The sequence below is a fragment of the Aquarana catesbeiana genome, linkage group LG03 (assembly GCF_042186555.1).
Source record: "Aquarana catesbeiana isolate 2022-GZ linkage group LG03, ASM4218655v1, whole genome shotgun sequence".
In the NCBI taxonomy this organism is placed as follows: Eukaryota; Metazoa; Chordata; class Amphibia; order Anura; family Ranidae; genus Aquarana; species Aquarana catesbeiana.
In genome coordinates, this window is record NC_133326.1 from 402,112,479 (window position 1) to 402,137,218 (window position 24,740).

Below are 24,740 nucleotides of genomic sequence, written 5' to 3' on the forward strand. Positions count from 1 at the left end.
CCAGGCACAATATTTAAAGGAATATTTCATTTTTATTGTTTCACTTTAAGCATTAAAAAAAATCACTGCTCCTGAAAAAACTGACATTTTTAAAACATTTTTGTGCATTGATACATGTCCCCTGGGGCAGGACCCGGGTCCCCAAACAATTTTTATGACAACAACTTGCATATAAGCCTTTAAAATGAGCACTTTGATTTTTCATGTTAGTGTCCCATAGACTTTAACGGTGTTCCGGCTGCTTTCGAACTTGCCCCGAACACCGCTTATTGTTCAGATTTCGCAGAATATCCGAACAACCAAAGTTTGCCCCCCAAACAGGCTCGCCCATCCCTAGTCTTCAGTGATGTTAGTCTGTAGGGAGGGAAAATTAGCCTCATAGAGTGAGTTAGCTGGATAAGAAGGTTGGATGCCTAAATATGCTATAGATTTGGTGCTGCTGCTATACCACCTACCGGCCTGCCTACTTCAGCCTTCCAGCATCTGCAACCCAGCCATCCCAGAGGGACTTCTCAGCTCCTGTGCCGGCCCCCCGCAAGAACCTGCACCAGGCACTCCCACCCACTGTGCTCAAGAGACCACTGTTCCCACTCCAGTGGCTCCTGAACCAGCGCTGCAAGAGAGGTCTTCTTCTACCAGTCGGGCTCAACTACCAGGTACCTAACAGTACGAACAGCCATGACTGAGCCTGCCGGAGAGACCTCTCCCCTTAAGGAGATCTGTACACACTTAGTGGCACTCACCCAGGCCGTGAAGACTTTACAAGATAGCTACACCAGACTGGAGGGACAAGTCCTGAACCTCAGTGGTCCTGGAGGTGTGGCTTCTGCCTCAGCGGCTGCCCCAACACAGACTGTTTCATCCCCCTCTGTGGTAATGCTTCCACCTGAACCAAGGGTCCCCATCCCAGAAAGGTTTTCTGGGGACCGAACAAAGTTCCGGGCCTTCCGCAGTGCATGTCAACTTTACTTTGCCCTACAGCCATGGACTTTTTCTTTAGAGGCTACTAAAGTGGGATTTGTTATATCCCTCCTACAAGGAGAACCCCAGACTTGGGCTCACCGCTTGCTTGAAACTGACTCTGTACAGATCCAGTCCTTGCCTTCCTTCTTTGAAGCCATGGCCCAACTGTATGAGGATCCTCAGCGGACTGCCACAGCGGAGTCAGCTCTGTTCACGTCCAGCAAGGCCGCAGACCGGCCGAGGACTATGTCATGGACTTTCGACACTGGAGCATGGATACTCAATGGAACAATGCAGCTTTACGCCATCAGTTCCACATGGGTTTGTCCGAGAGCCTGAAGGATGAAATTGCTCAGGTTGGTATGCCTGATACCCTTGAGGAGCTTAATCGCCTTAATGATCCAGATTAACCGACGCCTCTGTGAACGCGGGTCTGAACATTCCTCCCAGCAAACATGCCCCATGTGGATGACCGCAAAAGTTCCGGCTCCTGCTTACCTCCCGTATGCTCAAACCTGGCTACCCCAATACCTGATGCTCCTGAACCAATGCAGCTAGGACTAATGCGTTCCACTCTGTCTCCAGAAGAACGGGCACGCCGTCGCCAGCTAAACCTTTGCCTTTATTGTGGTGGAGCAGGCCACTATGTAAACAACTGCCCGGCCAAGATCCGTAAGTGTTTCTCTTCTATCCTGGCCAGTTTATCTGCTTTGACTGCCAATGCAACTCAACTTGCTCTCCCTCACTCGTTACAGCTCCAGGGAAGGACAATACAAGTCAACGCCATAATTGACTCCGGAGCATGTAGCTGCTTTATTGCCATTCAACAAGATCTTCCCCTGAAAAACAAAACACAAACTTTCAGTTTTTCTGGCCGATGGGTCCCACATAAGATCTGGACAAGTCTCTCAAGAAACCCTTCCTCTGCCTGTCATCAGTTTGTCCCAGCATAAAGAAATCCTAACCTTGGACGTTATCTCCTCTCCATTGTTTCCAATCATTCTGGGCATGCTCTGACTCCAGGCCCATAACCCCCACATCAACTGGACCACCGGTGAAGTCACTCTACTGTCAAAGACATTGCTTACCTGAACCCTCCAAATCTGCTGCCACTTTACTTTGTATGGACATTGATCAGGATCTACTCAAAACCATTCCGGAGGCCTACCGGGAGTTTGCGGATGTGTTCAGTAAGAAGGGAGCAGACTCCTTGCCACCCCATCGTCCCTATGATTGCCCAATTGAGCTGCTTCCTGGGGCCGATTTTCCCGTTATCTGAAAAAGAGCAAGAAGCACTTAAGCTGTACATCAATGAAAATCTCGAAAAAGGATTTATTCGACCTTCTACCTCTCCAGCTCGTGCCGGAATATTTTTTGTCTCCAAGAAAGATCAGACTCTTCGTCCATGTGTGGACTATCGGGAGCTAAACAAAGTCACGGTTAAGAACTGCTTCCCGTTGCCCCTGATACCTGAACTGTTTCAGAAGTTGAGATCTGCCATCATCTTCACCAAGCTGGATTTAAGAGGAGCCTACAATCTGGTCCGCATCCAGGCCTGGGATGAGTGGAAGACGGCTTTCCGGACCCGTTTCGGGCACTATGAGTATTTAGTCATGCCCTTTGGCCTATGTAATGCTCCTGCCACATTCCAGCATCTGATCAACGATGTATTCAGAGACTTCCTGGACATCTTTGTAATCGTTTATCTGGATGACATTTTGATTTTCTCTAGGTCACTTAATCAACATCGGGAGCATGTTCGCAGAGTCTTGAGTCGTCTTCGTTTTCCTGATAGGGGTACCAGGGTCCCCGAACCTGTCTTGGTGGACAGAAATGAGGAGTATGAGGTGGAGGCCATCCTCGATTGCAGGAAAAGACTGGGGCAAGTACAGTTTTTGATAACATGGAGGGGGTATGGTCCAGAAAATAATTAATGGGAACCTGACAGCAATATTCACGCTAAACGTTTGATTCATGCTTATTTTTCTGCTCACCCTGAAAAAAAGTTACCTGGGCATCCAGAGGCTGCCCGTTGGGAGGGGACAATGTCAGGGACGTGCCGATGCCATCAGGTGAACATGCGGGGGCTTGTCCAGGGCGTTGCGGTTGAATTCTCCACCGGGGGGCGCCGGCGCGCTCCCGCGCCCAAGCGCGCTAGCGCTGTTTGGTGCCAAAGGCTCGTTAAAAGAGTGTCAGTTGCACCCATGAGGTGCTGTTCGTCTGCAGCTCTGCACCTGTGTTCCTGTATCCTGCCTGCTGTTGTATCTGTTATTGACCCGGCTAAGTTTGACCATTCTGCTATCTCCAATCCGACCCGGCTTGCCTGACTCTGCTTAACCTCTTGTGACCCATTGCCAAACACCTGCCTGCCTGCTTGACTACTCTGCGATTATCCTTCTGCCAATACCTGCCTGATCTCCTGCCAAACGGACTGTCTGACTGCTTTTGCTTGTGTCCTGTGACGCTGCTTCCAGCCTGCTTATCCAGCTCCAGGTTCTGCTTCTGCTATACCACCTACCGGCCTGCCTACTGATCCACTTCAGCCTGCCATCATCTGCAGCCCAGCCATCCCAAAGAGACTTCTTCTCAGCTCCTGTGCCGGCCCCCGCAAGAACCTGCACCAGGCACTCCTACCCACTGTGCTCAAGAGACCACTGTTCCCACTCCAGTGGCTCCTGAACCAGCGCTGTAAGAGAGGTCTTCTACCAGTCGGGCTCAACTACCAGGTACCTAACACTAGCATTTCTTTTGGAAAATGTCCTGTTAAGGCTGCTTGATTGTAGAGGTTAACCAAGTAAGGGACTAGGACTGGATTAAGGGCCTTGTAATACTCCGAGGACAGTCCATCCACTCCCGGAGATTTACCCAAAGTAAGGAAGGCAATAACATCTAGAATTTCTTTTAATTCTATAGGGCGATTTAGAAGGTTTATAGAGGTTTCATCTGGCACTGGTAGGTTTAGTTTGCTTAGAAAAGTAGAGATTACCTCTGTATTGGGTTAAGGGGTGGTAGTATCCTCCTTTAGGTTATACAGCGAGGCATAATACTCCCTGAATGTTTGGGCTATCTCAGAGGGGTCAAGGACTTTTTTGTTTGTTTTACGATCATGGGTATTTTTTTCCCTGGCTTTTTTTGTTTGAGTAGTAGTGCCATTCTTTTCCCCGCTTTGTTATGTTGTGAATAAGACATTAGTTTAAGAACCTTGATATATTTATCATGTTGGGATATTAAAACTATTCTAAGTTCCTCTCTGAAGAGTATGAGCTTGGACAGCAGGGTACTCTGGGGTGAATTTTTGTGCTGGGTTTTGAGTAAGTCTATTTCAGCAAGGAGGGTGGAGATCTGTAAGTTTCTCTTTTTCCTCTCTCTGGAGGCCATCTGGATCAGCACCCCCCTAGTGAAAGCCTTGTGGGTACACCAAAGGTTGAATACACTGCTGGGGGACTCCGAATTAAAGAGAAAGAACTCCACCAACTTTGTCTTCTTCTCTTCTACATATGTAGGATGTGACAGGATAAACATATTGTTCTGCCATAATGGCACATTTTTACCTGTACGGCTCTCTGAAATATCCACAGAGATAGGGGCATGGTTGGACCATGTAATATTGTAAATTTTCACTTCAGTTACCCTTTGGAGAAGATTTTTATCAGTCATGAAGCAGTCAATTCTTGAGTAGGTGTTATGGGGGTTTGAGAAAAATGTGTATTCACAGAAACGCATTGGGCACCAAGGATGCAGCCATTTTGCGTTTATAGGATTTTACTCAGAATTACTCTTTTATGTACTCATACTCCCTATCCACATCATGTTGTCATGTGCCCCCTAGACGTATATATTTATGTAATATCCTTATGTATTTATTGCTCAGATGTTATGTCGATTGTTTTACAATTATGCATTTATGTAGGTTATGTTCTGTGTTCATGCACATGCAACCTTTCATAGGCGATATGCACTGGACTATTTGATACAATAAAACTTGAGAATTTTATTATAACTTCAGCCTGTCCACTGTCTCCCCCTCTCGAGAAAAATGTGTAGTCTCTCTCCGATGTGTTATGGTAGCGCCACGGGTCATGGAGATTTTCTTGTAGTAAGTGTTGTTTGAGTCCTGCTTTCTTTGTGGGATTCTTGGAGGTAGTGTTCATTTCCGGGTCCATCGGGATGTTGAAGTCCCCACAAATTAACAATTGGCCTCTCTGAATAGAGTAAGCTTTTGCTAAAGTCCTTTTAAGAAACCGTATTTGATGCCTGTTGGGAGCGTAAATATTCATGATTGTATAATGGACTCCGTTTAGTTCTGCGACTAGAATTGCTCATCTACCTTCCATATCCATCATTGAAGTATGCAATTTAAATGACATAGAGTCTCGTAGGGCTATCATAACACCTCTCTTTTTTTCCCTAAAATTGGCTTGGTAGACATATGGGAAGTGTTTATGGGTGCACTTGGGAGGTTTTGTAACCAGGATGTGAGATTTTTGCACACATAGCACATCACAATTCTTCTTTCCATAGCTCCCTATGCAAATTAAATCTTTATCCTCAAGGTTTACATGATGCTGATTAATGAAAAGGTAAACGTGTAAAACGTGGTAACCAGAACAAAAACACATGAAATAAAGGAAGACAAACAGGGTACTTGTGTTGTTGTAGGCCCTTTTTTGCCTCTGAAGGATAACTTGTAGGGTACAGATGAATCCTGCACACAGATCCAATGGGGGAAATAGAATATAACCAAACAGGATCTTAGTATGTTCTATGTTAATTCCTTTGTAGATGCCGAGCCATAACCTTGTAGGGATGTAGGATTGGGGTGCAACTTTGAGCTGAAAGGTTCAGGTATTCGTCGGCAGGTCTGAAATATCATCTTCATCTTGAGGGAGGAGTCCCCAGGATTTCATCAGTTCCAGACCTTCATCCAGAGTGGATACGATCAAAGTTTTGTTGTTTCTTTCAATGGAGAGCTTAGTCGGGAATTTCCATTTATAGAGTATATTGTTATTTCTCAGAATCTTGGTAATGGTGATGAGGTTTTTGTGGCCCTAAATGGTTGCCTGTGAGAGGTCTATATATAGCGAGATGCCAGAATATGGTGGTGCATAAGCTGGTCCTTAACATGGAAGTGGTGTATTTTAGCTATCACATCTCTTGGTACATGTTCTAAATAGGACGGCTTTGGGAGGCTGTGAGCCCTGTGTATCGCTAATTTGTGCGTTTTGGTCACTGGCTGCAGTTCAGCTATCATTTTTTGCAGATATGGACAGAGTTCTGCCGGGGGGATCGTTTTGGAGATGCCTCTGAATTTGACATTGTTCGGGCGGGAATGGTCCTCAATGTCCGCCATTTTGATTTTTAGATTGCGGATTTTGTCAGCTAAGTCATCATGGGTGTCTACCACTTCGTTATATGCTAGCGCGTAGTCGCTTAGTTTATTTTCAATATAGTCAACTCTATCTCCTATGGCTGCAATCTCTTTATTCGTTTGTTTCATAAAGTTTGACATGTCATGTTGTAATGCTCCGCGTAGTGTGATGAGCATGTCTTTTAGGGCAGAGTCTAGTATAGGCTGGCCCACTGTAGGGAAAGCATCCAGCTTCTCACTGAAACCATTCATCTCAGTGAGGCTGAGTCAGAGGAAGAATCACTCACTGTGTCACCGTCGGCCGTCAGTTTCCTTCTCTGCTTCATGGGGCTGTTGAATGTGGGAGAAGTAGAGCGATCTCCACTATCCTGAACTGTGTACTCAGACTGTAGTGCTGTTCTCTTGCTGGAAGCAACCACTCCTGTTCTTCTCTGTGAGAATCCATTGGTGCCGGCGCCATCTTGTGAGGTCCGCGGCTCAGTGACTCTGTAAAAGTCTGTGAATCTGCGGGGTCTCCCACAAACTTTTCTCTTCCCCCACATACTGCTTAGACCTCTCTGGCTCTGCATCTCTTGCTGGGTATTATTTAGGGGTGCCAAATACTGCGGTGTGTTGCCTGTCAGATCCTATGGAGCTGGAGCTGAATAACAATGCAGCCATCTCCTCAGGCTGCCGGCCATGCCCCTTCTACTCTCTTCTTTTCTTTGGGGCCCTAAACCAGCTAGAGTGTCCTTGGATACATTATTTTTACCGATACGAGCGGGAGGTCTGGCATTACCAAACCTGCAATGTTATTATCTAGCATCCCAGTTAACGCATGTCCATTGGTGGGGCTTTCCAAAAATGGACATTGCCTCAGTGGCCACTCAGGCAGCCCAGGTCCATTCATACGAGGCGTTGATTAATATGTTATATAGAAATGGTCCATATCCTGATCAGGGATCTTGAAACTTTCCTACAGAATATTCCATATGTGTAACACTAGAGTAGGGGGCACCAGCCTAACCACCTCCTCGAATGCCACTTTATGGCACAACCCTCAGCTCAGCAAAATTTACCAAGATGGAGCATGTTGGGCAAACTACAAAGTCAAATATGCCCATCAACTATTTATGGACAGGACCTTTAGATATATCACAGACTTAAAGACCGAATATAAGATTTCAAATGCATTCTTCTTCCGCTACCTTCAGCTGTGTCATGCAGCAACAGATCAGTTTGGTAGGGGGGAGGTGGTGCTTTCCCCATCCAGTATGGAAAAATGAATATCTTAAGAGGATCATTCAAAACAAATTTCTTAAATATTATTTCACCTTGCTGACATCCTCTTCTCATAGGATGGAGAGGGTGGCTGCACAATGGAAGGCCGATATACCATCCCTCATGGAAGAGTCCTGGTCTGAAGGCCTGGAATCACTGCTGCCCTCGTTGATCTCAGCTAGGGACAACTTGTTACAGTTTAACTACTTACAACAAATATATTATTAACTAATGGGAAAAAGTTGCGCTAAATTAAATGTTTCCCTATAAGAAATAATATAAACCAATAAACATGCAAAAATCAAGGACACATCCGGATCAGGAGTGCACCCTAAGCTCCTTCAGGTGATAGGTACATAAATAAATGGTGAAATCAACACTATAGCAACAATTGAAATCAATCGTGTACAAATCGATTAATAAATAAATAGTGTCCATATGAAGGAGCTGGAGTAGGAAGAGATATGCCAAGAAAGCATTGGCCTTAGATGGAGAAACCTGATCCCTCCATCTCTGCAAAACTGGGTGAAACTTATTAACAAAGCATTACCAATGTACAAATTGACCTACACTACTAGAGGTTGCTCTAAGAAGTTGCCCACGAAAGAAACATAAAGCTTGGTTAATAATATTGCATTAGTTTTACTTTATTGATAGGATGCTGTAGATGTATGACATGATGCACATATTCTGATCATATGCTACAAGGTTATGACTGATTGTTGTTAATGTTATACTACATGTGAATAAGCACTGAGTAATGTAATTGTACACCATTTTTAAAAATCTGAATAAAATTTACCCTTTAAAAAAAAAAAAAGATACACACCAAAAGCAGCACCACACCCACTCCTCTTAAAGAATCTGAGAAAATAGCCTAACGCTGTCAGCTGACCAGCAGGGGGAATAATATGAGGGAGACCTCTGCACTTTGTACAGTCTACAAAAATTCCTGTGCAAATGAGCATGCCCCGCCCTTCCTACAAAACACATGCCCTCAACATGGGAGGTAACTTACAGTTTATTGGGAGAATGTCCCTATATTGATGAGGACAAGGCCCTCTTCTCCACGATTCTTATTGAAATCTGGAAGCCCCGCACCATACATCAATGAATAAGGGGTACATAATTCTTCAATTAAAAAGTCCCACAATTTAAATTCACCACCAATAGCGTTGTGCCAACTCACTGAACAATGACTGGTCAATGACAGTAATTTATTTACTATTGGCTTTTTTTGTGAATGAATAGGGGAACCATTTACCCTTTACTCATTCACGCTTGGGTGGAGGTACGATAAGTCCCCCACCCACAGACTCCACCAACTACCAGGCCAGAGTTGTGGGGAAGGGAACCTTGTTCTCATTAATATGTGGGCAAGGTGCTTTACTAGGATATTTCCCCTGGCAAGGTACCCCCCATGTTGAGGGCATGTGGTCTGGTATGATTCAGGGAGGAGGACCTGCATGCGTGTTTCCCTCTTTCCTGGCCATCCAGGCTGCATACTTGTATAAGAGTCTGGCATGGATTTGGGGAACTCGTGTAGTTTTTTTTTGGGGGGGGTATGCTTTTTTTACTCTATTCCTGCTGCTTGTTTAAAACCAACTGCCAGTCTGGAATACCTGGTAGAAGTCTCCCTACATGTTCTGGCTCCATAACCTAGAAAGTACTAAAGCAATTGGATAAGCTCAGTACTCCTTCAGTGGGGATTTCCTTTAGGCCCCATTTATGCCTATCCATTCCATTGTGATGTCTTACCACATGCAGATATGGTGCAGTATGTTGCTAGCTAATGTGCATTGCCTTAAGGCACGCTATTAATTAGTATTAAATAAATAAACAAATATGATGCGCTAGAGTGTGCTAACCATGCCCTAATCCTGGCACACAGAGATACAGTGCATATACAACAGAGTATAAAATAATTTAACCCCAATATGTGCTATATCCCCCAAGATAAACAAACTTAATGTGCACAAATAAACAGTGCAGTGAGCATGTGAAATGGTAAAATCAACAGAATGCTCCAACTGAATCAGTGCAAACCAGGTGCTAAAAGTGCAATAAACAAATAAATAATAAAATAAATAACATTAATTCATAAATGATTCATATATGCAAACAAAAGCTGAAAAATGACATGTGCCAGCCAAAAAGTGCAGAGTGTCACACAATACATATACTTAATCGTCCATCATAAAATAGACATATATTAAACACAAAAGTCCTTAATGAAAGTGATGACAACTGTGCTTCAGTGATGATGTTTTCAAACGTGCTGCGATTCCATGTGCCACATATCATGCGATGGTGAAATTAAAGGTGACCCCCCAAGGTAAAGCGCTCACCTTAGGGAATGTGACTTGCTAGACAGAGTCAGGAAACGCTTATGAGCCACCCAGGGCTCAATGTGGATCACAGGAAAACAGGCACCAGCATAGGCTCAAATCATAGGTAAAAAGAGAAAGGAACCATATGGTGTGATAACGTTTAAAAAGTGTTTATTAACAAGCTCAGATGAAAAACTCTCCCCCAGAAGGGGATATTCACATTTTGAGGGTGCGTCAGTGCACCACTCAGAAGAGGCATAAAATCTGGATAAAACAATGAGGTAATAGATGTAGCAGTGAGGTTATGAGACTGTCCCAGCACAGACAGCTGCTGCTGCCTAACACTCCGTCCTGGCCCCTCCCCTACGCGTCTTAGACACAGGGCATACGTGTCATCATCAGGGGGAATGTGATCACATAACCTCACTGCTACATCTATTACCTCATTGTTTTATCCAGATTAGATTTTAGCCAGTATTAGGGCATGGTTAGCACACTCTAGCGCATCATATTTATTTATGTATTTAATATTTCACATGCATTACAAGGTGTGATTCATGTTTGCGGCTGTGTAGTGCTTACTTTTAGCACTAGGTTCATTTTGGCTCGTAGGAATTTTTCTTTGTTCATTTAATTAGTATTAGCTGGCAACTCAAGCAACAGAGCAACAGAGGGAACAGCAACTGCTGTACATGTGTATTGGGGTGTCATTCTAAATGAATATCACTGCATAGAGTGCATACTGTAATACCTAGGTATGAACCCAGGTTCACACTAGTGCAATTATAGATGCAACTTCAGTCAGACAGAATCACATAAACTTACATAGAAATCACATTATTTTCAATGGTGCCCGTTGGTGCGGTTGCAGAGTGACCCCATAGACTCCAGTAGAAATGCATAGACATGTGCAATTTGTTTTGTTCCGAGTTTGTTTTTTAATGAATTTCGACAAATTTGTTTATTTGGAAATATCTGAATTTCCAAATTTTCAAACTTTTCCGAATATTCGGAAATTTAAAAATTCGGAAATTCGAAAATGAAAAATTTTGGAAATTCAAAGTTTCTAAACTTTGGAAATTCGGAATTTGAAAAAACGAAAATCCAAAAATTCAAAAATGGGAAAATAAGAATGAAATTCCAAAAATTCTAAAGAACAAAAATGGGAAAATAAGAATGAAAATCTGAAAACCTGAAAATTCAATATAATTGGGCTGTTAGTGAACGTAACGAATACGAATTTATCCGAAGTTCCGAGTTATCCAAAATAATGAATACCATATCTACACAAATGGAACATAACCTATTAATAGTAATAAACAATAATAATAATAACTTTTTATTATTATTAATTATTAATTTGTTCTGTTCAATTTGTTTAGATACGGCATTCGTTATTTCGGATAATTCATAACTTCGGATAAATTTGTATTCGTTATGTTCACTAACAGCAAAATTTGAAAGGAAATTCCAATACCAATAATTTAATAGTTAGTTATTATTAGTTAGTTATTATTTAGAATTTTTCTGATTTTCTTATTTTTGGATTTTCGAATTTACGAATTTATGAAAAAAAAACAAAGAATGAATGGAATGAAAATTTATTTTTTGGCAATGCCTAGAAATGCACCAAAAACTCATAAAAAATGCATGTCCTCGTTTTTGCATTTTTGGCAGTGTTTTGTGTAGGTTGTTAACCACTTCCGAAACGCCCACCGTGGTTATACGTCCTGACTTTGAAGGAGGATATCGTTGTTATGGCAGCAGCTAGCTGCCATAACTCCGGTATCCTCTTCTTCAGTGGGCGGTCCGCTACAAGATAAAAGTAGATTACTTTTATCGGCAGCGGGAGATGGACCCCCCTCCCACCATGATCCAGTGCCCTCTGCTGCTTACCGGAGCCATCTGCAGCGGCGGAGGTGATCTCATCTGTCCCCTGCCTGGGTATGGAGACAAGTGAGGGGAAGATGGCACCCACCCGTCTCTGTCTCCATATAACTGCAAAATTCCATTTTTTAAATTGCATTTTAAATGTAAATATGAGATCTGAGGTCTTTTTGACCCCAGCTCTCATATTTAAGAGGTCCTGTCATACTTTTTTTCTATTACAAGGGATGTTTACATTCCTTGTAATAGGAATAAAAGTGACATTTAAAAAAAAAAACAATGTAAAAGTGTAAAAAAAAGTAAAACAAATAATAATAAAAAAAAATTTTAAACGCGGCCTGTCCTGACGAGCTCCCGACGAGCTTGCGTGCAGAAGCGAAAGCATACGTGACTAGCGCCCGCATATGAAAACTGTGTTCAAACCACACATGTGAGGTATTGCCGCGATTGGTAGAGTGAGAGCAATAATTCTAGCCCTAGTCCTCCTCTGTAACTTAAAACATGCAACCTGTAGAATTTTTAAGGTTAAAAGTTTATCGCCATTCCATGAGCGGGCACAATTTTGAAGCGTGACATGTTGGGTATCAATTTACTCAGCGTAACATTATCTTTCACAATAGAAAAAAAAATTGGGCTACCTTTACTGTTGACTTATTTTTTAATTCATAAAAGTGTATTCTTTCCAAAAAAGTGCGCTTGTAAGACCGCTGCGCAAATGCGGTGTGACAGAAAGTATTGCAACAATCGCCATTTTATTCTCTAGGGTGTTAGAAAAAAAATGTATAATGTTTGGGGGTTCTAAGTAATTTTCGAGCAAAAAAAAACTGTTTTTAAACAACAAATCTCAAAAAGAGGCTCGGTCTTTAAGTGGTTAAGGAGCCTGCATCTGCCAACATCCCAACAATCAGTTATATAGTTACAGTTAGCCAGGTGGAAAAAAAGACACAAGTCCATCTAGTTCAACAAAAAAAAAAAAAACACAACCATACAACCCCATATGCACAACCAATACCCACAGTTGATCCAGAGAAAGGCAAAAAATCCCAGCAAAGCATGATCCAATTTTCTACAGCAGTGGAAAAAATTCCTTCCTGATCCCCTGAAAGGCAATAAAATTTTCCCTGCATCAACATTAGCTTTAAATGTTAGTACCCAGTTATATTATGTACACCTAGGAAAGAATCCAGACCTTTTTTCTACTGGGCTGGCCAGAACCACCTCTGGAGGGAGTCTATTTCACATTTTCACAGCTCTTACAGCGAAGAAACATTTGCATATTTGAAGATGAAATCCCTTTTCCTCTAGATGTAAAGCGTGCTCCCTTGTCCTCTGTGATGACCTTAAAGTGAATAAATCAACACCAAGTTCACTATATGGACCCCTTATATATTTGTACATGTTGATCATATCCCCCCTTAATCACCTCTTCTTAAGAGAGAATAAATTCAGTTCAGCTAATCTTTCCTCATAGCTGAGCTCCTCCATGCCTCTTATCAATTTGGTTGCCCTCCTCTGCACTTTCTCCAGTTCCCCGATATATATTTTTGAAAACTGGTGCCCAAATCTGCTGCATATTCTAGATGAGATCTTACTAATGATTTGTACAGGTGCAAAACAATATCTCTCTCTCTGCAGTCCATGCCTCTCTTATTACAAGAAAGGATTTTGCTCCCTTTGGAAACCGCAGCTTGGCATTACATGTTATTATTGAGCTTATGATCTACCAAAAGGCCCAGATCCTTCTCCACCATTGATTGCCCCAATTGTACTCCCCCTAGTATGTATGATGTATGCATATCCTTAGCCCCCAAGTACATAACTTTACATTTATCAACATTAAACATCATTTGCCACACAGCTGCCCATTGAACTGCATTGAGGTCAGCTTGAAAGTTGGAGACATCTTGTAAGGATGTTATTCCACTGCATAGCTTGGTGTCATCTGCAAAGACTGAAATGGTACTTTTAATCCCAGACCCTATATCATTTATAAAAATATTAAAAAGAAAGGGTCCCAGCACTGAACCTTGGGGTACACCACTGATAACCTTAGACCATTCAGAATAAGAATCATTAACCACTACTCTCTGAATTTTGTCTTTTAGCCAGTTTGCTATCCATTTACAAACAGATCTTTCCAAGCCTGTAGACTTTACCTCAGGGTCATCTTAATAGCATCATGGGCCCCTGGGCAAAATAATGCTATGGGGCCCCTACAAGCCTGCCCAATTTGTGCACCTACTCCTAAGAATTAAAGTACAATATTTTCTACTTTCTGCTACGAAACATATCAAATTAAAAAATGTAAAACCTGTCCTCATAAATGTAGGCCAAAATGTATTCTGCTACATGTCTTTGGTATAAAAAAATCCCAATAAATGTATATTGATTGGTTTGTGTGACAGTTATAACGTCTACAAACTATGGGATATATATATAGATATATAATACAGTGATCAGCTATAATACTATAAACTGACACAGTAGTAATGACACTGGCTGGAAACAGGTTGACATCAAGGAGTTAACTGTGTACCTATCAAATGTAATATATGTAATATGTGCTGCTTTTATGAACAGATTTGGCTGCTTTTTCTCCCTGAACTCAGCATTGATTCCGGGGAGAAGCCAGATCACTGTTTACAGAATTTTGTGTGTTTGCAAACACAGAACTCTGTGTTGTGATTGGACACAGCTGATCATCGGGTTTCTGTCAAAATCATTGGCTGACTTGAAACCTGTTGGTTAACTTTTGCTGCTTCCAATCACAACACGGGTTTGCCGGGGGCATGCATGCATGCCCCCAAAACTCGGAAAACAGGTGGAGATGTACTGGTATGCTGTCTGGTTTGTCTGTGCTGCCCACCTTCAATAAAACTACTGTGCCATTCATATCTGTGCGACTTCAAAATAGTACCTGGTCTGACTTTGATGCGATGTGATGTCCATAGACACAGGCATTGTTTCAAGTCACAGCAAAATTGCACGACTTTCAGGTCGCACAAGTGTGAAAGGGGCTTAAGCTGACAAGGCAGCAGTGTACACATGCTGCAGTCACAATGCTTTACTTCATGACTGCAGCAAGAATTATATCCCCAGTTGCATTTGGCGGGCACTACCACTCACCAAATGCAACCCAATCAAATAAATGGGGCCGTGCTGCAACTTCCCCACAACCGTGTGCAATGCACATGATTGTGGTGGGGGTGATGCAGCCTTTAGGGGGTTAAAACAGGTGGTGAGGAGGCAACATATCACCTCACCCCCTATCAAACACCTCTGAAAAGCAATATTTGTGTGTATTGCTTTTCAGAGGAGTGGCAGTGTTTTACAGTCAGAGACTTAGAATAGGAGAAGTGAGGGACATACATATGCATTTGTCAAGTTGAGGGTGGGGTTTCAAACATAGAACAAAATTTAATAGGGATATCTTTTGAATTGCACCTGCATGACATTCTATTGTTGATACAAGCATTGTAAAATAAATTGATAAAACAGTCAGCCACCACATACAGACGTGTGAACTCACCAATTTGCAATCCTCCAAGCCTGCAGCAGCTGTACACACACACCTACAGTATCTATCACCACACTGTGCGAGTATCTGTGCACATCAAGGGGTGGGGCTGCTAGTGCAGAGACAGCAGGGATTGGCTATTTTCCAAGGGCCTTTCTTACTCAGCACCCCTGAGGCTGTTCAGACTGAATGCCATCTCTCTTAATGTCTTAATGTCTCACTCAGGGAGGTTCAGGGGAGGTGGTGACAGTCAGCTGGAAGGCGGAACCGAAGATGCCACTGCCCGCCGGCAAGGCAGCCATCAAAAATTGTGGGGCCCCTTAAACAGCTTTAGGCCTGGGCCCACTGGGCCTGACCACCAACATTCCCCAGGGCCTGCCCACTTGCCATCCCACTGAATCTGCCCACTAGCCATCCCCCCAAGTCCTTTGGTGCACACACTTTTATTTTAACACTCTTACAACATCCTATATGAAAATGCACATGGGCTAGCACAAAGGGATTATTTAATACAAATAATGACCAGCAAACATTTCTTTCTTTTATAAGCATTTATTTGTTTGGCAAAATTGATAAATTAAAATAAAATATGAAGCCATCCTGGCTATAATACATTAACATAAGAATTACACGGTGTCCATCCAGACAATGCTGGACGACTATTCACCCACTAAACAACACCATGACTGATTTAAGAAAAAAAGGGGGGGTGGGAGTCCCGGTCCTGTCCTGAAGTGGTCTGTTGGTAATGGCCGGACTTCCCCTTTTTATCTGTTACGGATTCACGGGCTTTGGCAACCCGCTAATTTCTTCCAATCCTCTGCCTGTTGCTGCGCAGGGAACTGCCGCAGTAACCAATGACAACCTGTTAAGAGACTAATAGGGAAACATCATTCCCCTTTGAGATTTCCCATGTGGGTCCTGCATATTGCATGTACCTGTCATGGGCTAGCACAAAGATTATTTAATACAAATACAGACCAGAAAACATTTCTCTTTTATAAGCATTTATTTGTTTGGCAAAATTGTATATAGGGGTAACCTGATAACGTATTAATGTTAAATTATGAATAAAATATGAAGCCATCCTGGCTATAATACATTAACATAAGAATTACATGGTGTCCATCCAGACAATGCTGGACAACTATTCCCCAACAACCGAGGCCAGAAGAGAACCTTCAGGCTGAGGTCCCCCCAACACCGCGGCACTTTCAATCAAACTTTGAACCATATTGAATATGTCTATACCAATTACGGACAAATGTACTAGATCATTCCTGAATAACTCAGGCACAAAACCCTCAAGCTCAATGTGGTAGAATGATAAACCACCCAAAGATACTAACAAATTATGGATAGTCCTATTCAGGCATCTCCTAATTCTATCTACATAAAATAAATTATTGGAAGGAGACCAAAGAAGCGTGGAATCATTTTGGAGAAAGCCAAAACGGTTAGTGGAAATAAAAGTTTAATGGCATTAAGATCCCTTTTCATTTCGCATAACAGTTCCCATGTTTTAATTTTTCCAATGTCATTTCCCCTGATGTGAATAATCATAACCTGGGGGGGAGGCCAAATGCTGGACAAAAAACATTAAGTGGTCCTTAAGTTTGCACCATCTAAGGCCCCTAATGCCTGATCATAAAACTAGAAAGTCATTAACGTCCAAACCTAGTTTGCTTGAGTAAATCCTGGATTTTACCTGCTTCCCAGCCCAGAAAACATAGGAATGGCCTACTATCCAGTGCATTTGGACGATTCTGAAAGAGAAAATCATACAATTAACAACTCATAGTTACATAGCTACATAGTAGGTGAGGTTGAAAAAAGATACAAGTCCATCAAGTCCAACCTATGTGTGTGATTATATGTCAGTATTACATTGTATATCCCTGTATGTTGTGGTCATTCAGGTGCTTATCTAATAGTTTCTTAAAACTATCAATGCCCCCCGCTGAGACCACCGCCTGTGGAAGGGAATTCCACATCCTTACTGCTCTTACAGTAAAGAACCCTCTATGTAGTTTAAGGTTAAACTTCTTTCCTTCTAATTTTAATGAGTGGCCACGAGACTTGTTAAACTCTCTTCTGCGAAAAAGTTTTATTCCTATTGTGGGGTCACCAGCACGGTATTTGTATATTGAAATCACATCCCCTCTCAAGCGTCTGTTCTCCAGAGAGAATAAGTTCAGTGCTCGCAACCTTTCCTCATAACTAATATCCTCCAGACCCTTTATTAGTTTTGTTGCCCTTCTTTGTACTCGCTCCATTTCCAGTACATCCTTCCTGAGGACTGGTGCTCAGAACTGGACAGCATACTCTAGGTGCGGCCGGACCAGAGTCTTGTAGAGTGGGAGAATTATTGTTTTATCTCTGGAGTTTATCCCTTTTTAATGCATGCCAATATTCTGTTTGCTTTGTTAGCAGCAGCTTGGCATTGCATGCCATTGCTGAGCCTATCATCTACTAGGACCCCCGGGTCCTTTTCCATCCTAGATTCCCCCAGAGGTTCTCCCCCAGTGTATAGATTGCATTCATATTTTTGCCACCCAAATGCATTATTTTACATTTTTCTACATTGAACCTCATTTGCCATGTAGTTGCCCACCCCATTAATTTGTTCAGATCTTTTTTCAAGGTTTCCACATGCTCCGGAGAAGTTATTGCCCTTCTTAACTTAGTATTGTCCGCAAATACAGAGATTGAACTGTTTACCTCATCCTCCAGGTCGTTTATGAACAAATTAAATAGGATTGGTCGCAGCACAGAACCCTGGGGGACCCCACTACCCACCCCAGACCATTCTCAGTGCTCACCATTTATCACCACCCTCTGAACTCACCCTTGTAGACAGTTTTCAATCCATGTACTCACCCTATGGTCCATGCCAACGGACCTTATTTTGTATGGTAAATGTTTATGGGGAACTGTGTCAAATGCTTTTGCAAAATCCAGATACACCATGTCTATGGGCCTTCCTTTATCTAGCTGGCAACTCACCTCCTCATAGAAGGTTAGTAGATTGGTTTGGCAAGAATGATTCTTCATGAATCCATGCTGATTACTGCTAATGATACAGTTTATTAGTAAAATCTTTTATATAGTTCCTTATCATCCCCTCCAAGATTTTACATACTATTGCTGTTAGGCTAACTGGTCTAATTCCCAGGGATGTACTTGGGCCCTTTTTAAATATTGGTGTTATATTGGCTTACCATTCCAGTCAGTAGACTGTCAGTAAAAATTAGGAACAATGGTCTGGCAATTACTTTACTGAGTTCCTTAAGTACCCTCGGGTGCAAGCCATCTGGTCCCGGTGATTTATTAATGTTAAGTTTCTCAAGTCTAATTTTAATTATGTCCTCTGTTAACTATGGAGGTGCTTCCTGCGATGTGTCATGAGGATGAACACTACAGTTTTGGTTACTGTAGCCCCCCGATTCCCTCGTGAAGACTGAGGAGAAGAATAACTCATGGTGGACATATATTTTGTATCTACTACTTGCCCAACAACTGACCATTTTTTGAACATCTGAAGAGAACCTCATTGAATTAGCTGTATTTGCAGCCCCAATCCTAAAGGAATGTGATGACAATTGGAAACCTGAGAGGTTAGGTGCTTAAGGCATGAAGATAGCACAGCTGAAAACTGATATCTCGTCAAAGGGGACAAGTCCCGATGGACAAAGAATGAACCATTGGATGATGGTCCGAACAAAATGTACTCAGACATATGGAACACATGGCACACTAGAGGATTGGGAGATTAACCCAGAGAGATCCACTGACCATTACCCAAAACAAAAAAAAATGTTTTCTCTACAAATAAATATGTTCACACACTCCGCTTCCAGAGACACATGTGGAAACAGTAAAAACGAAGGAGGAGATCTGTTGGGAGCAGTAAACTCCCCCAAATGAAGAGCACCAAAAAATGTAACAGAAAAGGTTGCTTTAAAAAGTAATAGCTCATACTGAGAAAAACAAACAACTTCCAATACCGAAAGCAGTTTAATCAATAATTCAACCGAAATCAGACGCCTTGAATCCTGAGTAGGACATGCTTTCCTGAAAGCTTTGAGGATCTGGCTGACATGAAAGAAGGAAGTTAAAGCTGGCAGGCCTGCAAATTTAAGAAAAACGATACGCCTGCTAAAACCTTACTCACTGAGGCAGGACTAAGCTTTGATTGCAATAGAAAGGACACAAATGCTAACGATATATAAGCATTCACATCCATAGTATCTATAAGCATGTTAGAGCAAAAATAACACAATCTAGACCAGGCCAGACTATATGCCCGCCATGTTTTTTGTGATACCAAATTCCTAAGATAAGTAGATATCAATCCCAAATCAAGCCCCAGAGAAAGTCTGGGCAAGGTGAGCTGCACGGATCTGCCGATGGAGCCAATTCCTGTAATCTGAACTGTGAACGAGATAAAGCATCAGTTATGTTATTATGTATTCCAGATATGTGCCTTGCCTTCAAACAGATATTGAATCTCATGCAATGCAACACTAATGCCCTGTACACACGGTCGGACATTGATCGGACATTCCGAAAACCAAATCCTAGGATTTTTCCGACGGATGCTGGCTCAAACTTGTCTTGCATACACACGGTCACACAAAGTTGTCGGAAAATCCGATTGTTCTGAAAGCGGTGACGTAAACACGTACGTCGGGACTATAAATGGGGCAGTGGCCAATAGCTTTCATCTGTTTATTTATTCTGAGCATGCGTGGCACTTTGTGCGTCGGATTTGTGTACACACGATCAGAAATTTCGAATTTTGTTGTCGGAAAATTTTATAGCCTGCTCTCAAACATTGTGTGTCGGAAAATCCGATGGAAAATGTGTGATGGAGCCTACACATGGTTGGAATTTCCGACAACAAGGTCCTATCACACATTTTCCATCGGAAAATCCGACCGTGTGTACGGGGCATAAGAAGCGTAATAGTTTAATAACCATTTCAGATTTAGATGAGAGCATAATGATAGCAAAGAGTACACCTTTGTTATCCATATGCAAAATTACTCTCCAGTTCATGAACTTCTCTTTCCAGATCACTATTGAAAATATAACTGGAAACAACTCTAGCAGGACTATGTTATGCAAAATGTCTTGATGCAAGCAACTCAAGTGCTAATCAGAGGCACACCAATTGCCATCCATAAAGGCTTCCAAGCCCGATGAACCCACAGCATCCATAAAGAAATTCAACTGAAAATCTTGTGTAAAAGCTTATTGCCAAATCGTCGACCCGTTAAAGTTACAAATGTAAAGAGTCCCAAACCTTTAAATCTTCTTTGACACTTTTAGAGATGCGAACATGTGCATAGGAGTTTTTTTAAACCTTTGGTAGACAAAGCAAATCGCCTAGAAAAAATTCTGGCTATTGGAATAACTCTAGCTGCAAAAGCAAAGAGGCCCAATAAAGATTGGGCTTCTTTTAAGAACACCTTATGCTTAGACATGAACAAAGAGATCACTGTTCTTGTATGATATAACTTTTCTATGGGCAATCTGAACTCCATTAAGGAGGAGTTGATAGTGAACCCCAAAAATTCAATAGTAGTTGTTGGGAAAACCATTTTCTCCTGTGCAAGCGGAACTCCGAAGGCTTCACAGACTTGAAAGAATGCATTCAGTGACTCAAGACATATGGGGGAATCCGCTGGACCAATGAACAGAAAGTTGTTTAAATAATGTAGAAAACCCCCTGAAGGGGAATGTAACTCCAGAACCCAATGTAAAAACTTAGCAAAGGCCTCAAAATAAAAACATGATAACGAAAAACGCATGGGCATGAATTTATCAAAATAACTAATTCTGGAAGTGGAAACCCAGTGAATCAAAACCTTGGGGATCTATGGGAAGCAGGCGAAAGGCAGATTTGATGTCTGCCTACACTAACAATGCACCCTACCCAAAGCGCCTTAATAGCACAAGTGCTTCATCAAAAGACGCATATGAAACATGAGCTTCATTATCCGAAACGTCGTCATTAAGCGAGGCATCCTCTGGATAGGACAGGTGGTGAATCAACCTAAAGCTACCCTGCTCCTTTTTGGGTACAATGCCCAAGGGAGAGAGCCGTAAATTTGGAAATGGTGGGCGAAGGAATGGACCAGCTACTTTTCCTTCCAGAACTTCTTTAGCGATCTTAACTTGAGCAATTTCAGGGTGAATTGCAGCAGATTATAAATTCCTAACCAAAGTGCAACCTTTCCTTGAGAAGGAGGGGACCAAGAAACCTTCTTTTGCCCCGTACACACGATCGGACATTCCAACAACAAAATCCATGGATTTTTTCCGATGGATGTTGGCTCAAAATTGTCTTGCATACACATGGTCACACAAATCTTGTCGGAAATTCCGAACGTCAAGAACACAGTGATGTACAACACGTACAACGAGCCGAGAAAAAGGAAGTTCAATAGCCAGTGGGGCTATTCTGCTTGATTCATAGCATGCATGGAACTTTTTGCATCGGAATTGTGTACACACGATCAGAATTTACGACAACGGATTTTGTTGTCTGAAAATTTGAGATCCAGATCTCAAATTTTGTGTGACGGAAATTCCGATGGAAAATGTCCAATGGAGCCTACGCATGGTCGGAATTTCCGACAACAAGCTCCCATCGAACATTTTCCATTGGAAGATCCAACCGTGTGAACGGGGCATTTAAAGCCATTAATTAATAAATGCACCATCGATCGATCTGGGTAGCAATCTAGCCAAGGTAACATTTTTGTTAGGCTCAATGGAGTCATGGCTTTTTCCACCAGCATCCCGGGATAGTGAAGGGAGAAAGTTTGCTGATGTTTTCCAAAAACATCTGCTAACAGTATGGTTCCCATTGCAGTAAGAGCATTCATGCCTGTATCTGCAATTCAGCAAGAATTTGCATTGCCCTTCATTGAAAGCAAAACAGAAGCCTTTACGAATGGCATTCTGAGAGCTAATCACTGCCCTAGGCGTGAATTGTGGCTTCTGTGGTAGCATGAGATTCAACCATAAGTCCACGTCTTTTGACCCCTCACGTAATGTAGGGTGAACTGCCAATTTCTGCCAGAAATTCTCATCATAAGTGAACCATGTCATACCAAAAAAAATGACAAAAGGTTTTAGAAACTATATCTAAGTGCTGGAATAAACCCGAACACTTCTCAGAAAATTGTTCATCCAATTTGCAACCAGTTTTGAAAAGTTTTGGGAATAGCTCTCCTCCCATCCTCCTCAGTGTGGTCTTTCATTCTCTTTTCAGATTTAGATAAGAATTCTTTAGACGCAGATAATAATGACAACAGGTCGATGAAATCACCTCCCCAAATTTTTTCTTTAACCGAATTTCTCAAAGGAGAAATTCCACAAGTCATTGGCTCCTTAAAGGAAGACTCTGCAACTAAAGATAGAGAGGGGCATGAAGGGGGGGGCAACAGATTTACTAATAGAAACAGTTTTTTTAGACATGCTACAAGCTCCGCTAGCCTTCAAAGTCCTACCTATGGGAGAATCTGATAAATGTTGCCATATTGGTCTGATATCATCAATATTATTATGTTGAAACAAGACATCATTTGCATGTAAAATAGCACCATCTGAATGTGCTCCCATATAACTATTGCTGTTATTAGCAGAATTCAGTGCGCCAGAAACCTGTCCTCCTTCAGCCTTTTTATCAAAAGCACCCACTGTGTATGCCCCTTTAATATTTTTTAACATACTAGATCGTGAATTAACAATTACTTGCAACTCAGAGATATTAAACACGAGGCTCAGAGACATTAACTCTAGACATTGTCTCACCAACAGAAGAAATTCTCGTTTGCTCACTGCTGGCCACCGCAGAGGCTGGCTGAGTATCGCTGTTGTATTGCAATTTGGGTGCATTCCTGAAGCTCCCTCCTGGCCGTCAGGCAGTGGAGAAGCATCTGTCCTCTGTCGCTTCTTCTTTCTCCCTGGCTGCTGGCGCGGACTGCACATACTCGCCGTTGCCTCCTCCATGTTCACAGGAACTGTGACGAGAGGCAGTTTGGGCAGAGCCGCAGACTGACCCTCCTCCAGGCAGCGCATAAGCCATTCCTCACCTCTCGAGCTTTCGGCCCTTTCAATGAGGAGACGGAGAATGCTCTCTCCTCTCAGGTGAGCGGCATTTCATCTTCTATGTCCGAGTCCTGGTCCTGTCCTGAAGGGGTCTGCTTGTAACGGCCGGACTTCCCCTTTTTATCTGTTCTGGGCTTTGGCAACCACCCAATTTCTTCCAATCCTCTGCCTGTTGATGCGCAGCAAACTGCTGCAGTAACCAATGACAACCTGTTAAGAGACTAATAGGGAAACATCATTCCCCTTTGAGCTTTCCCATGTGGGTCCTGTATATTGCATGGACCTGTCAGTGTATTATAAGTCATCAGTGCTTTCAAGGTTTAACAGTAGGAAATTATATTTGCCCAAAAGAGACATCCCCCTTCACACCTGTACGCTCGCATCCCCCCTCACACCTGTACGCTCGCAGCCCCCTCACACCTGTACACTCACAGCCCCCTCACACCTGTACGCTTGCATCCCCCTCACCTGTACGCTCTCAGCCCCCTCACACCTGTACACTCTCAGCCCCTCTTGTGCCTGTACAATCGCAGCCCCCCTCACACCTGTATGCTCGCATCCCCCATCACATCTGTAGGTTTGCATCCCCCCTCAGGCCTGTAAGCTCTCAGCCCCCCTCAGGCCTGTACGCTCTCAGCCCCCCTCACACCTGTATGCTTGCAGCCCCCTCACGCTGGTGCGCTCGCAGCCCCCCCACGCTGGTGTGCTCACAGCCCCCCCACGCTGGTGCGCTCACATCCCCCCTCACACCTGTACGCTCGCATCCCCCCTCACCTGTACGCTCTCAGCCCCCCTCATGCCGGTACGTTCTCAGCCCCACTCATTCCAGTATGTTCTCAGCCCCCTCACGCCTGTACGCTCTCAGACCCCTCATGCCTATACACTCTCAGACCCTCTCATGCCTGTACGCTCTCAGACCCCCTTGCGCCTGTATGCTCGCAGCCCCCCTCACACCTGTACGCTTGCAGCTCCCTCTCATGCCTGTATGCTCATAGCCCCCCTTCATGCCTGTATGCTCATAGCCCCCCTAACAACTGTACGCTCTTAGCCACCTCCTAACACCTGTGCGCTCTTAGCCCCACTCGCACGTGTATATATGACACACACAGGCACACACACGCACGTACACAGGCACACACATATGTATACAGGCACACACACACGAACACACATACACAGGCACACACACGGGTACACAGACACACAGGCACACACATGTACACAAGCACACACACACGTACACAGGCAGACATGCACACACATGTACACAGGCACATACACACACACGTAC